Source organism: Hypomesus nipponensis, chromosome 20 (genome assembly GCF_054491055.1).
Source record: "Hypomesus nipponensis isolate SF chromosome 20, ASM5449105v1, whole genome shotgun sequence".
Classification (NCBI taxonomy): Eukaryota; Metazoa; Chordata; class Actinopteri; order Osmeriformes; family Osmeridae; genus Hypomesus; species Hypomesus nipponensis.
Genome location: NC_140380.1, coordinates 9212475 through 9225642, shown reverse-complemented (window position 1 = coordinate 9225642; position 13168 = coordinate 9212475). Strand labels below are relative to the sequence as shown.

General features: G+C 51.4%; 1 protein-coding gene across 2 annotated transcripts in view; it reads right to left on the bottom strand.

Annotated features, from left to right (window-relative positions):
* The window catches only part of sgcd (sarcoglycan, delta (dystrophin-associated glycoprotein)), a 122733-nt gene that overhangs the window by 46702 nt on the left and 62863 nt on the right, over positions 1-13168 (bottom strand). Inside the window, exon 1 of one of the 2 annotated variants that reach the window (XM_084683855.1) lies at positions 944-1030. The exons of the other annotated variant lie outside the window; for it this stretch is intronic. The gene's annotated coding sequence lies outside the window, so the exon portion shown is untranslated. Of the gene's footprint in view, positions 1-943; positions 1031-13168 lie in introns of those variants that run through there. 2 annotated transcript variants of the gene reach the window in all.

Sequence of the window (13168 nt, the reverse complement as noted above, 5' to 3'; positions counted from 1 at the left end):
AGAGTGAGTGTGTGGGAAGTCGAGCAGCTCTGTTTTCTGCATCTGTCTCCGCCCACCTGCTGGGGGTCTGCTATATCAAGGGTTAGAGGCAATCCCAACAGACACCTCCTAGCTGTCTGCTTTAAGCGCTAGACTGGGAGAGGCATGCCTCGGACCACCCTAAACAGCACCAACTACACCCATGACACACACCCTCCCTCCCCCCCTCCCACACACACACACACACACCCTAAAGCCACCCAGCCCCTGCTCCAGGGTCCCAGCCCCCCCCACTCCAGCGTCAGTAGCCCAGCCTGCTCGTCGTCTGACAGCACTGATGTAAGGAGCCAGTCCAAAGAGAGAGAGTTGTTACTTATTTATAGTTGCCGTTTCCCCAGAGGGCCCTGGGGTAATTGAAACCAAATGTGAGCCAGAATGATATGGGAGAGTGGGTCTTGAGACTCGGTACCACACGCTGCCGTCGTTCCGACACGCGCAGAACCAACACCCACGAAAAGCGGTACAATACACCCACCCCCCCCCCCCTCCTCAACGACACAAAAATAAAGAAATACAACAAAAAAAAAAAAAGTTTTGGCTCACCGCCGTCCTAACTTTTCTCCTCCTGGCGAAAAGTAAATAGCAGATTAATTTCCCGCCTGAATCCTGGGTGGGGGGGGGGTCGGTATTTGAACTGTGCTTCTGATATTTTTCAAGCACCAGGGAGAACACACGCACACACACACTGACATGCACACGAGGCAAAACTACAACAGAGCCGCCCCTCTCAAGCGCTTGACACGGAGAAGAATACCGCCAGTTTGATTCCGCTCACAGTTCCCTTCTAAATATAGCTCGGCCCACCTCCCACCCCCTTCCTCTCCAACGAGTCTAATGAGTTGGAGCTCTCAGCGTCCCCCCGCACAAACAAAGCCAAGAAAGACGCAGAAGAATCCAAACTTACCTCTACCTCTTTCCGTTTCTTCTCTCCCCCCTCGGTTTGTCTTCCTCCCTCCCCTCTCTCTTTCCCTCTCCTCCCCCGATCTTCAGCTCAGGGAGTCAGGGAGTGTCACACTGAGCACTTAGAAAGCTGTGACAGGGCCCGCTCTAACGGCACCAAGCGCGCGCCCCCACCACCACCACCACCACCACCTCGCCGTCCTTATCAACACCACCTCTCGTCAGCTTTTCCAATAACTTTTCCACACTCCCCCCCCCCTTGGCCAAGTCCCTTCCCTGCACGCGCTCAATGCAGCTTCCTGACCTCGCGGCGCCGTGTCCTGCTGGTGTCTGGTTGGAGCGCTGCTGCTGCGCTCCCTGCTGGATTCTGAGCCAGGCGGAGAGGGCTGAGTTACAGCCCTGTGGTCGCCTGCCAGATTTAGATCCTGAGACACATGTGGGAAGTTAGACCAGAGGCCCGCGCTGGTTGTGTGTGTCACGGTGTGTGTGCGTGTGTGTGTGTGTGTGAGAGAGGGAAAAAAAAAGAGAGGGAATGGAAAAAATGTGCTCCCCTCTTCAGCTTATTATGCTATGGCCTGACAGCCCAGCAAGGGAGGAAGGAAATGACCTCAGAGCTGTTCATTCTCCCCCCCTCCCTCTCTCTCTCTCTCCCCCTCCTCCTCTCCCCCTCTCTCCCTCTCTCCCTCTCTCCTCCCCCTCCCCCCCTCTCTCCCCCTCTCTCCCCCCTCTCTCCCCCTCTCTCCCCCTCTCTCCCCCTCTCTCCCCCTCTCTCCCCCTCCCTCCCCCTCCCCCTCCCCCTCCCCCTCCCCCTCCCCCTCCCCCTCCCCCTCCCCCTCCCCCTCCCCCCCTCCCCCCCTCCCCCCTCCCCCCCTCCCCCCTCCCCCCTCCCTCCCTCCCTCCCTCCCTCCTCTCTCTCTCTCTCTCTCTCTCTCTCTCTCTCTCTCTCTCTCTCTCTCTCTCTCTCTCTCTCCTCCCACTCCTTCCTGTGTCTTTTTCCTAACTTTCCTCTCTCTCTACACACTCACTCTCTCTGTCTCTCTCCCCTCCACAGTGTGGACTGTTGGAAGAATAATGCTATGGTAATGACCGTCGAGCAGCCGGGTCCCTGTCCAGCATCCTAAGCATCCATTCAAGGCAGCCCCTGGAAGCCGGGGACTCCATGTTGCCGCGCTACAGCGTTGCCGTGTTACAGCGTTGCCGAGCTACTGGTCCGGATGATGATGATGATGATGATGATTCGCTGATCGATAAAAGGGGTTCCCTAATAGGCCGGCGGATCTTTGCGTACCAGGAAGAAGACGCCAGGGTCATGTCTTTAGTTTGGTTATGACGATGCAGCGCTAAGGAAATATTGAGCGGTTTTTACGGTGGCATTTCAAGATTCGGGGAGAAATGGCCTCTTAAGGGATGCGAGAGATTGGACGGCTGCTGTTCTATGGGCGTACGAGAAGGCCTCTGACATTGCGTGTAAAAAGGGCTATACAAATCAAATTTGATTTGATTTTGAAATTTGACAGGGATATGAGAGAGAGAGAGAGAGATAGAGAGAGAGAGAGAGAGAGAGAGAGAGAGAGAGAGAGAGAGAGAGAGAGAGAGAGAGAGAGAGAGAGAGAGAGAGAGAGAGAGAGAGAGAGAGAGAGAGCCTAAACAGGGTGCACGTAGTGTGTGTATGTGTGACTGCTGAACTGTCGGCCTGTATTTTTACGAGTGTGTTCGTTAACGTAGTGTCTCTGTGTGTGTATGTGTGTACATGAAAGCACATACGTTCATTCCTGTGTGTGTGTGTGTGTGTGTCGTCTGGGCGAGGGCCAAACAGTATGGGCTTACAGCCGGCTTCAATGTGTTGTTGTGCGTGCATCTCTCCTCGGAGACCAATCTCCCCTGTCCGCTGTCTAACTAGCCACGGCCCCCAGTCTGCAACTCCAGGTCGCACCCAACCCTGCTTCCCTATTCCGTTCTGGGTTTGAAAACAACCAATTAGCATCTGAAACCTGCAACAGGGCTTGGAGCCCGTCCAAATAGAGACAGGCTTGGTGAATATGCATTGTGACACAGATGTCACCATGAATAAATACGTTGTTTCATTCCCGACTGCGGTTCTCGATTCTGTTCAGATGGCTGAGGGCAATAAACAATACTTACAGTGAGAACTTCGCTATTCCTGACATCATTATGAAAGAAGAACGATTTCTCAAGTTAAATTGTTGGATTCTTATTCTCGCAGGCACGCTAATTAAACAGAGAAAGGATGATTTGTGTGGTGATGGCTGTGCATTGTTTAAGCGTCTTCATATAACAAAGCCTTAATTTATCACCACCATCAGACGTGACTGCGTGTCAGAAATGTCAGTTAGAGACGATAGTTGGCAATCTTTGGAATGCCTACCGTGGGCGTTAACTGTTAAGTTTCATTTTTGACACTACAGATGTTCCATTTATTATGTTTAGAAGCTTTGTTTAATAACCTGTAAGTCAGTCTGTCAAGGTTATAGGCTTAGGCTGAGTAAATAGTTAGCCATACTCAGTCTGCACTTGAATAAGCATTTGTCATTTCTGAGGATTAGAACAGTGTAATAATGTCAAGTTTTACAGCTAGTCCTCTCTCCTCCTCCTCCTCCTCCTCCTCCCCAACCCCCTCTCCCCACCTCCAGAAGTCTCGGAGGTAACCATTAAAGCTTGAAAGTCACACCAGCAGACGTGGATCACAGTGGGATTGACAGGCTGTCATACAGTGGCCATGTTGCACTTGCGGGGCTGTTGCCGGGGTGACTTTGTGTAACCCAAACAATTACCTGACTCACAGGCTGAATAAATCAATTAGCAGACCATTAGACCCAACGACGGGGACATGAGAGTAAATACCAGACTCGCAGTTGTGGTGGAGAGAGAACAAGTCTGGGGAACAATGTCGCGTCTCTCTCTCTCTCTCTCTCTCTCTCCTCTCTCTCTCTCTCTCTCTCTCTCTCTCTCTCTCTCTCTCTCTCTCTCTCTCTCTCTCTCTCTCTCTCTCTCTCTCTCTCTCTCTCTCTCTCTCTCTCTCTCTCTCTCTCTCTCTCTCTCTCTCTCTCTCTCTCTCTCTCTCTCTCTCTCTCTCTCTCTCTCTCTCTCTCTCTCTCTCTCTCTCTCTCTCTCTCTCCCTCTCTCTCTCTCTCTCTGTTCTTTCTCTGCTTTTACAAGCAACTTTTTCCCCTTTCGAAGGCAGAGCCGGATGAATCACTAGGAATCGATGTAGCTGACACTCACCTATGCAAAGCACCTAGAAGATTCCTGCACAGTCATTCCGCCTCTCTTCCTTTCCCTTCAGAATGGAAGAGACAGCTTGAACAGTTATTATCCGGCTTCCTTTCAAACCGGGTTTCTAAAGGCAGACACACAAACGAGCGGGCAAAACATCATGGGAGATGGAAACTTGAGGGTCATCTCTGAAAACAGAAAAGGACGGGCATCTTTGCTCGCTGAGGTGAAGTCGTTCACCCCTCAGAGAAGGCCGGGAGGAGACCCAATCGGAGCACGCACACATCCCCCGTGCGAACAGTGACCACCGACCGAAGCAGTGACATGCTGACTCATGACCAACATCAGCAGTGTCTCACATCCGGAACAGACGGCGTGCGGAGGGCATCCCAATCAACCGTGGGGTTGTTCCCCCTCCGTCACCGTGCCGCTCGGAGAGCTGTCCTCCGAGCAGGAAGTGTCTGGACTCTAAACGCCCCCCCCCCACGCCGCTCCCCGTCTCCCGACACCAGGAAATGAAAACGAATCGTCTCTCGTCTTTCAGGCGGGGGGCTCGCAGCCTCCGCAATAACACACACACAGACACACACACACACAGGCACACACACACAGGCACATACTGTACGCACACACACGCACACACACACTGTACCTACACACATGCTGTACACACTACCACACACACACAGGTTTCTGCTGCTGCAGAGGATACTGTCGTCCCCCCAGTGGCAGGCAGGCTAGGGGCCAGGGGGACTTTAGACTGGCAGTGCTGACGCCCCCCGATCGAGCACGCTCAGTAGTCGTGACCGAAACCGCTCATCACCATCAGCGGCGTCACGGCAACGCCGCGATGGGATGGAGCTCTGGCAAAAGGGGGGGGGGGCGCCGTGTTTGTAACACCCCCCAGACTCCCCCGATCCGAACGGGGGCGCTCACAAACTCTCGTCCCAGATCAGTTTGGGAGTGCGTCCTTCCGTGGCCAGCAGAGCTGAGACCAGGGAGGTTCAGGCTGACCCACTGGGCCTGCTGGTGATGAGGTCACAGCAGTGCAGCGTCAGTGCTGGACGCCTCGCGCACGCTTTCACCATCCATCCTCCCCTGTGAAGGAGTCTGGATAATGGATATAACATCTGTCATACCAGACAGGCTCACTCTCACTCCATTTCTCCTCTACCTCCCTAGGGAAGGCCGAGGGAAGACAAAGACACAGAGATAGAGAGAGAGCCTAAACAGGGCGCACGTAGTGTGTGTATGTGTGACTGCTGAGCTGTCAGTCTGTATTTTTACGAGTGTGTTCGTTAACGTAAGCGATGTGGTGCCATGCAGAAAGGAGGAGAGAAGAAGAGAAAGAGACAAAAAGACAGACAAAGACAGAGAATGAGAGAGAAAATGAACGACAGAAGTGAGACAGAGGGAGAACGGAAACGAGAGAGGGTGGGAGAGACAGACAGGCAGAGAGGAGAAGAGGAAAGAGGAGGAAAGGAAGGAAGGAAGGAGACGGGGAGAGGAGAGAGCATTAAAGTTGCTGTCAGTCACTGTGTTTTCAAGGCAGCATTCAGCATGGGTCTGGCACACTGGCTGTTGTTTACCTGTTCAGAGGCTCAGAAATGAGGGGGGGGGGGAATATTGGGAAGGGTTTGCTTTTAACTGCTGTTGGACAGACCGCGTCCAAGAACGCCGCAAGTTTCATAAAAACAGACACGCAGACAAACAGACCTGCCGACAGACAGGCAGACCGACAGACAGACAGGCTTCAACCAATTGGATATTTTAAGGGTACTTTCTGACACAAACGCGCCGTACAACAATTACTCCGAGAGCGTCTCACTCCCTGACACCTGGAGTGGCTCCAGAACATGATACGTTTGAAAAGGTGTATCGACCCATTCAGCAAATAGCATCTGTGGCCTAAAACGGGTTTGGCAGACGGAGGGAGGGGAGGGCTGACAGGTCGGCTAAAAGCTACCCAGTCCAAATCCTCACTGCAGACCAGCCTCAGGGCCTTATCCACCAGAACGACCCGAGGAGAAATCTGAAGCGCATGAATAGTTTGCAAGGCTGAACAGTAAAAAGCAGGTGTAGCCTTGTTCACTGTCGCTGTGAAAGGGGGCAATGAGTGGAATGAAAGGAGAGGGCGAGAGAGAGGAAGGGTGTGAGAGAGAGACAGAGAGACAGAGAGGGATGGCTAGGAGAGAGAGACAGAGACACAGAGACAGAGAGAGAGACAGAGAGAGAGAGAGAGAGAGAGAGAGAGACAGAGAGAGAGAGAGAGAGAGAGAGAGAGGGATGGCTAGGAGAGAGAGACAGAGACACAGAGACAGAAAGAGAGACAGAGAGAGAGAGAGACAGAGACAGAGACAGAGACAGAGACAGAGACACAGACACAGACACAGACACAGACACAGACAGAGAGAGAGAGAGAGAGACAGAGAGAGAGAGAGAGAGATTGAGAATGAGAGAGAGAGAGAGACAAGACAGAGACAGAGACACAGACACAGAGAGAGAGAGAGAGAGAGAGACAGAGAGAGAGAGAGAGAGAGAGAGAGAGATGGCTAGGAGAGAGAGAGACAGAGACAGAGACAGAGAGAGAGGAGAGAGAGAGAGAGAGAGAGAGAGAGAGAGAGACAGAGAGAGAGAGAGAGAGAGAGGGATGGCTAGGAGAGAGAGAGACAGAGACAGAGAGAGAGAGAGAGAGAGAGAGAGAGAGAGAGAGAGAGAGAGAGAGACAGAGAGAGAGAGAGCAGCAAGGACACTGCATGGACAACATTGTGGAAGACGAAGACCTGCTCCCGGCAGACTGAGAGGTGAGGAGGAGGAGAGGAGGAGAGCAGGACAGGAAAAGATGCGTGTTTGTTAAATGCTTCAGACAAACAAACGATGGTTCAGCTCAGTCAATGGCGGCCCCAGACGTCTCGAGTCGGCGCTCGCTCGCAGGATTTCCTGCCACGGCAACAACCTTCAAAGTTAAAGGTTGGGGGCCATCAGTGTTTGTCTAAGGGATAGAGAGCTAGGCCCGGGGGACACCCACACTCCATGTTCCAAGGCTGCATCAGTATTTTGAGAGAGAAAGGGAGAGACAGGCGGATTGAGAGAGAGGATGAGAGAGAGAAAGAGTGAGGGAGAGAGAGAGAGAGGCTGCATCAGGATTCAGACAGATGAGGATCAACCCAAATCGCTGGATCAATTCCTCTGCGAAATGTCATTTGTTGGAGGGAAGATATGCTCAGAGCAAACAAACAAGGCTCTTCCACCTGCTGAAGTCAGCCTGGCTCCAGTGTTGGAGGGGAAGGGGGAGAGAAGGAGAGAGGGAGAGAGAGGAGGAGTCGGTGTAGGCGATGTCAACAAGCAGAACACAGACAAGGACAAAAGAAAACAAGTGCAAAACAAACAGGCGAGACACGACCTTTAGTTTGGCAACTTCGCTTTGACGCAATACCAAATTACCATTGAAATACAGTCTGACACACACACACACACACACACAGTACATACACGCACACGTACCCATTTTGAAAACACAGACACACACACCCATTTGAAAACACACAAGCAATTTCAATCACAATCATTATCAAACCAAAAGCTGCTGGAATGTTTGTCCTAATCTCACCATTTCACTTTTCACACCATCTTTCTTTGCTTCGAGATGAGAGCTGTGTTTGACATGCTGTGTGAAAAGTGAGAAAAAAAGAAAAAAAAAACGCCATATCGAAGTTGAATAGTTGGTTTTCATCCATTCCTCCTAATCAAAGCCCAAGAAGCGGAGCAGGTGGTCATTACAACATTTTCCAGATGGTTCCTCTCTCCTTCTCTTTTTTTTTTGTGGCCTCCCTTTACCAATAGGAGCTAGCCAGTAGCACAGGTCTGAGCCAGGCTATAATAAGATCTCGCTTTCCTTCTTTCTCTGTCTGCTCTCTGTCTCTTCTCCCTCTCTCCGTCTCTCTCTCTCAGAGTTACTTCAGGATGCTTGATTACAGTCCCCGCCACCCTAAGATAGATGGCATCACTCTCCAAGGTCTCTGATCGCCTTTAAAGACACTGAATTAGCCCCGTCCGCACATAAATGATGGGGACAGGGACTGGGTTAGACAGCTCGGAGCCGATGATGAAAACAAACACACCCCAAACAAGATTGATTTTAGTTTTATTTTGCAGAAGAAAACATTTATTAGAGAGCAATCTCCTCTCCTAAAACAACAATTGGGATTTAGTTGCCGGTGGCACGTGGTTGTATTGAGGACAGCACTAGGCAGTTATCAGTTGTCTGCTAGCTGTAGTTAGCGCTAGCTAGCTGTATGTAGTTGTGGATTGTGCTAGCTAGCTGTTCGTCAGGTGTGGTTAACGCTAGCTAGCTGTATGTAGTTGTGGTTTGTGCTAGCTAGCTGTTTGCCAGGCATGGTTGTTAACGCTAGGTAGCTGGAGGGTAGTCGTGGATTATGCTAGCTAACCGTCTGCTAGGTGTGGATAACGCTAGCTAGCTAAAACAACTCACAGTTCCTGTGGTAGTTCCATATTAATCAGACATGAAGTGAGTTGAATTGACTTTACTGTTTCCGACATTACAGCGACAGACATAACTTCCCAAGCCTCCCGCATGGGACATCTTCTTCAACTGACTTGAAAAGAACACAACATCAGCGGTACCCAAAACAACTCCAAGTGGTTACTCCAGGATACTACAGTTCCCAAGGGTTGTCGTAAGGGGAGGGAGGGAGGACGGACAGTGGAAGAGCTCCGTCAGAGCCAATAAGAGGAGAGACGCTGGGAGAGACGTTAGCCGTTTGATCACTGTTCTGTGATCACTCAGGGAGACTGTCAGGAATACTCCAGCCTCTTCAGGCGAGCCAGGTGCAGGCAGGAAGTGACAGCCGGAGCGTGTCATTGGCTGGCTGCCGACCAACCACAACACCTGTGGGAATTGGGATCGTTCGGTGAGATGCCCGACGAAGATGGAAAATTGATATTGGAAGGTCTAGAAAATTCTGCGGGGAATGACCATGATACTGAGACTGGTATCCCCCGTCTCTCCAAGATAATCGTTCCGGAAACCACTCCTCCAACACAGACTGTTTTTAGTGCTCATTGGGAAAAATGCAAATGATCATCATGTAGAATATGCTAGTGAGTTCACGCTAAAACACACAAGAGAGGCTGGCTTTGAAGGACAACATCAAGATAACAGCAGACGTTTGGCTGACATTGCCAGCCAGCCAGCCAGCCAGACATTAACCCAGCCAGACAGCCAGCCAGACAGTCTGAGCCAGCTAGCTAGCTAATCAGTCACCCTGACCGCCAGTCACCCAGACAGCCAGCAAGCCAGCCAGCTAGCCAGCCACCCAGACATCCAGCTAGCCAGCCAGACAGCCAGTCACCCAGACAGCCAGCTAGCCAGCCACCCAGCCACCCAGACATCCAGCTAGCCAGCCAGACAGCCAGCTAGCCAGCCAGTCACCCAGACAGCAAGCTATCCAGCCAGCCACCCAGACATCCAGCCCTCCATCCAGCTGCACCAGGCCAGCTTCTCTGTAACAGAGTAGCCCAGGGTCGGGTGTGTCAGTCTGGGAGGATCCATCACAGCGGAGGCCCCGGAGAAGTCGGGTCTCCACAGTCCCCAACACCAGCTCATCGTCGATCACGCGGAGCTGGAAGGATCCTGAGTAGACACTGAGGGGACAGAACATCCGCTATCGGGAACGGGACGATCTGAAGATGGCCGCCATAGCTGATGGGATCTCTCTGTCTTTGTGTCTGTGTGTATGTGCATTGCTTAATGATGCAGACTCCTGGCATTTAGGTGAGTCACAAGGTGACTCTCTACCATGAAGACAGTAGGCTCCATCCCCTCTTCCATGACTAAGCCTAATCCACCAAGCTATCACCCCGTAATAGAATTGCTCAGCGAAAACTGTGTGAACATCTCCTTAAAAATACTTGGGAGATTACTTTAGCGCTTGGCGCGATCGCGGGCCCTTTCGCCACCCGAGTTCGGAATTATTTCTAAATCAGAAAACAGGGTATTGTGGGGAATTTGAGTCGCTAGCAGATTGCGGATTGATGACCGTGTGCAGAAAATGTCTGCCAACGCAACTTTCAGCAGGGAACTGAATGCTGGTGTTTTGTGGGACTTGTGGATGGTGGTTCAGTCTCATCTACATTCAGAGCACAGCCAGGCTGGTTTCGTCCATCACAGCACATATAATACAGGTCTTGCTAGACCAGCAGTGTGGTAGATATAATGTCCCACTTCATTATCTAATAGGTGAGAGAGATGGGGAGAGACGGAGACAGGGAAAGGGAAGGCACTCGGAAAGAAAAAGAAAAAAGGGATGAGAGAGAGAATGAGAGAGAGAGAGAGACATACAGAGATAATAAGAGAGAGAGAGATAATGAGAGAAGCTACACTAACAGGCCCTCATGTTCCAGTATTGGAAAACACGTGGAACATGACTGAGCCCAGAAGGGCCAGAGCAGGGGAGGGAGTGGGAGGGGGAGAGGGAGGAAGGGAGAGGAAGAGAGAGAGAGAGAGAGAGTGGAAAAGAAAGGACGAGAGACGAAGATAAAAAGAGAGGGAGAGGGGAGAGACAATCAGTTGGAGAAAAGAAGGAGAAAGAGATAGAGAGAGAGAGACACAGAGATTGAGAGAGAGAGACAGAGGTCTGAGCCCAGAGGGGCGGAGCAGGTGATGGAGGTACTGGCTGAGCTTGAACACGGAGAAGCTCTCCACCCTGTTCTGCCATCTGGCTCCTCTGCTCAGCCACCCAGAACCAGCCTGTTTACTGGGGGGGAGGGGGGGGAGGGAGTTGGAGAGAAACAGGGAGGGATGGAGGAAGAGGGAGATAGTATGGGGTGGGTAGAGAGACAGAGAGAGGTGGGTAGAGAGACAGAGAGAGAAGAAGAAAGAGAGAGAGAAAAAAGACGAGAGAGAATGAAAACAAAACGTGCTCATCTCCATCCGTCGCCGTAGCGACGACACTGAGCGGCGGTGGCTGCTCCTCTGGACGCCTCGACTTCAGAGGGTTAGGAGCAGAAACCGCCGATCCATCTGACAATATTCATTTAGTGGGACCGACCAATGGCCCCTCCGCCACCCTGCCCTTAACTCCCTCCAGAACTAAAGGAACTGGGAACACCGTGGAAGAAATGATTATAACTGACATCAATTCACAGAGCGTACAGGCCAAGATACATACAGGCCAAGTCTGCAGTTCTCTTTCTTACTGCTTCCACCTTTCGAGGGTTTAATTCGTCGTTGAGAAACAATGAAAGGGAGGGAAGGGAGAGAGAGCAAAGGAGAGAGAGAGATGAGACAGAGGAGAGAGAAGGACAAAGGGAAGGGAGAGACAGAGATAATTGAGAGAGAAAGAGGGCGGGAGAGAGGAGGAAAGAGACGAGAAGAAGAAAGACTGCACGATGTCACGACGTCCGCCGTGTCGGAGAAGTCAAGGTTGATTATTACAGTAATACAATTGTGTTGTGATTGTGTTGGTTCCTACTGCAGCTCTCTTCCAAGTTCGACCTTGAAGTAAGAGCCACAAAACAACCGGCCTATTCCACAAGTCCTGGACACTGAATCAAATATGTGTGACAGCGCCAGAAAAAATAATCACAAAAAACTCCCCGAAAATCAATCTCTTCTCTCTTTAGTTTTCCCTTCCTTCTTTCCTTATCTAATCCCAAACCAGACCTTTTATTATTGTCCCTGGTTTACCCCAGACAGGCATTAATATAGACAGAAATTCTGTTCAAATGAATATCAAAACTTATTTAACGCGTTCCCACGAGATGTTACATCATTGAGGACGTTTGCCATAAACGCTGAATTCATTACAAGACAGAATTAATTAATTTCACCAAACACCTCCTACGTCAAATATTTCCGATGACAACATTACACCTTGACTGTTGTATCGACAGGATATCTCGCTACCGGTTATGAACAGAGAGCGAGAGAGAGGGGCAGGGAGAGATGGAGGAAGGAAGGCAGGGATACAAAGAGAAGGAGGGAGAATGAGAGAGAGAAGGAGAGAGAGGAGAGAGAGAAGGAGAGAGCAAGAGAAGGAGAGAGAGCAAGAGAAGGAGAGAGAGAGCGAAGGAGAGCGAGAGAGTGACAGGAGTGAGAGCGAGAGATGGAGCGATGTCTGCTCAGTGAACCGGGGGGGACAGATTCTGATGCTGGAAGGTGTCATGTTTAGACCGGAGGCTGTGACAGGAGATGAAACGTGTGGCGTCGAGGATTAGGCTGACCAGGTCTGCCAACATGAGCACATCACCAGCGACGACGCCATCTGCGTCCAACATCAACATGGACAAATGACAGAGAGTAACAGAACCGGCCAGATCCCGCCCAGCACACACACACACACACACACACACACACCTCCCCATACCCAGTCTCTCCTGTGGGCTCATTATTAGCATCACAACATAAATCTTTACATCCTTGTAAATTCCTGGAAATTGTTATTCTGCGATGAAGTGTTGATGTAGAGGCGGCCATGTTTATTCCTGCTGCCGGGGCCGGAATGTCATAGCACTGGCCAAGAAAGGAGGAGAGGAGAGGAGGAGAGGAGAGGAGAGGAGAGGAGAGGGAAGAGAGGAGAGGAGAGAGAGGAGAGGAGAGAGAGGAGAGGGGAGGAGAGGAGGAGAGGAGAGGAGAGGAGAGAGAGGAGAGAGAGGAGAGGAGAGGAGAGGAGGAGAGGACAGGAGAGGAGAGGGAAGAGAGGAGAGGAGAGGAGAGGAGGAGAGGAGAGAAGAAAGGAGAGGAGAGGGAAGAAAGGAGAGGAGAGAGAGGAGAGGAGAGGAGGAGAGAGAGGAGAGAAGAAAGGAGAGGAGAGGGAAGAAAGGAGAGGAGAGAGAGGAGAGGAGAGGAGAGGAGAGGAGAGGAGAGGAGGAGAGGACAGGAGAGGAGAGGGAAGAGAGGAGAGGAGAGAGAGGAGAGGAGAGGAGGAGAGGAGAGAAGAAAGGAGAGGAGAGGGAAGAAAGGAGAGGAGAGAGA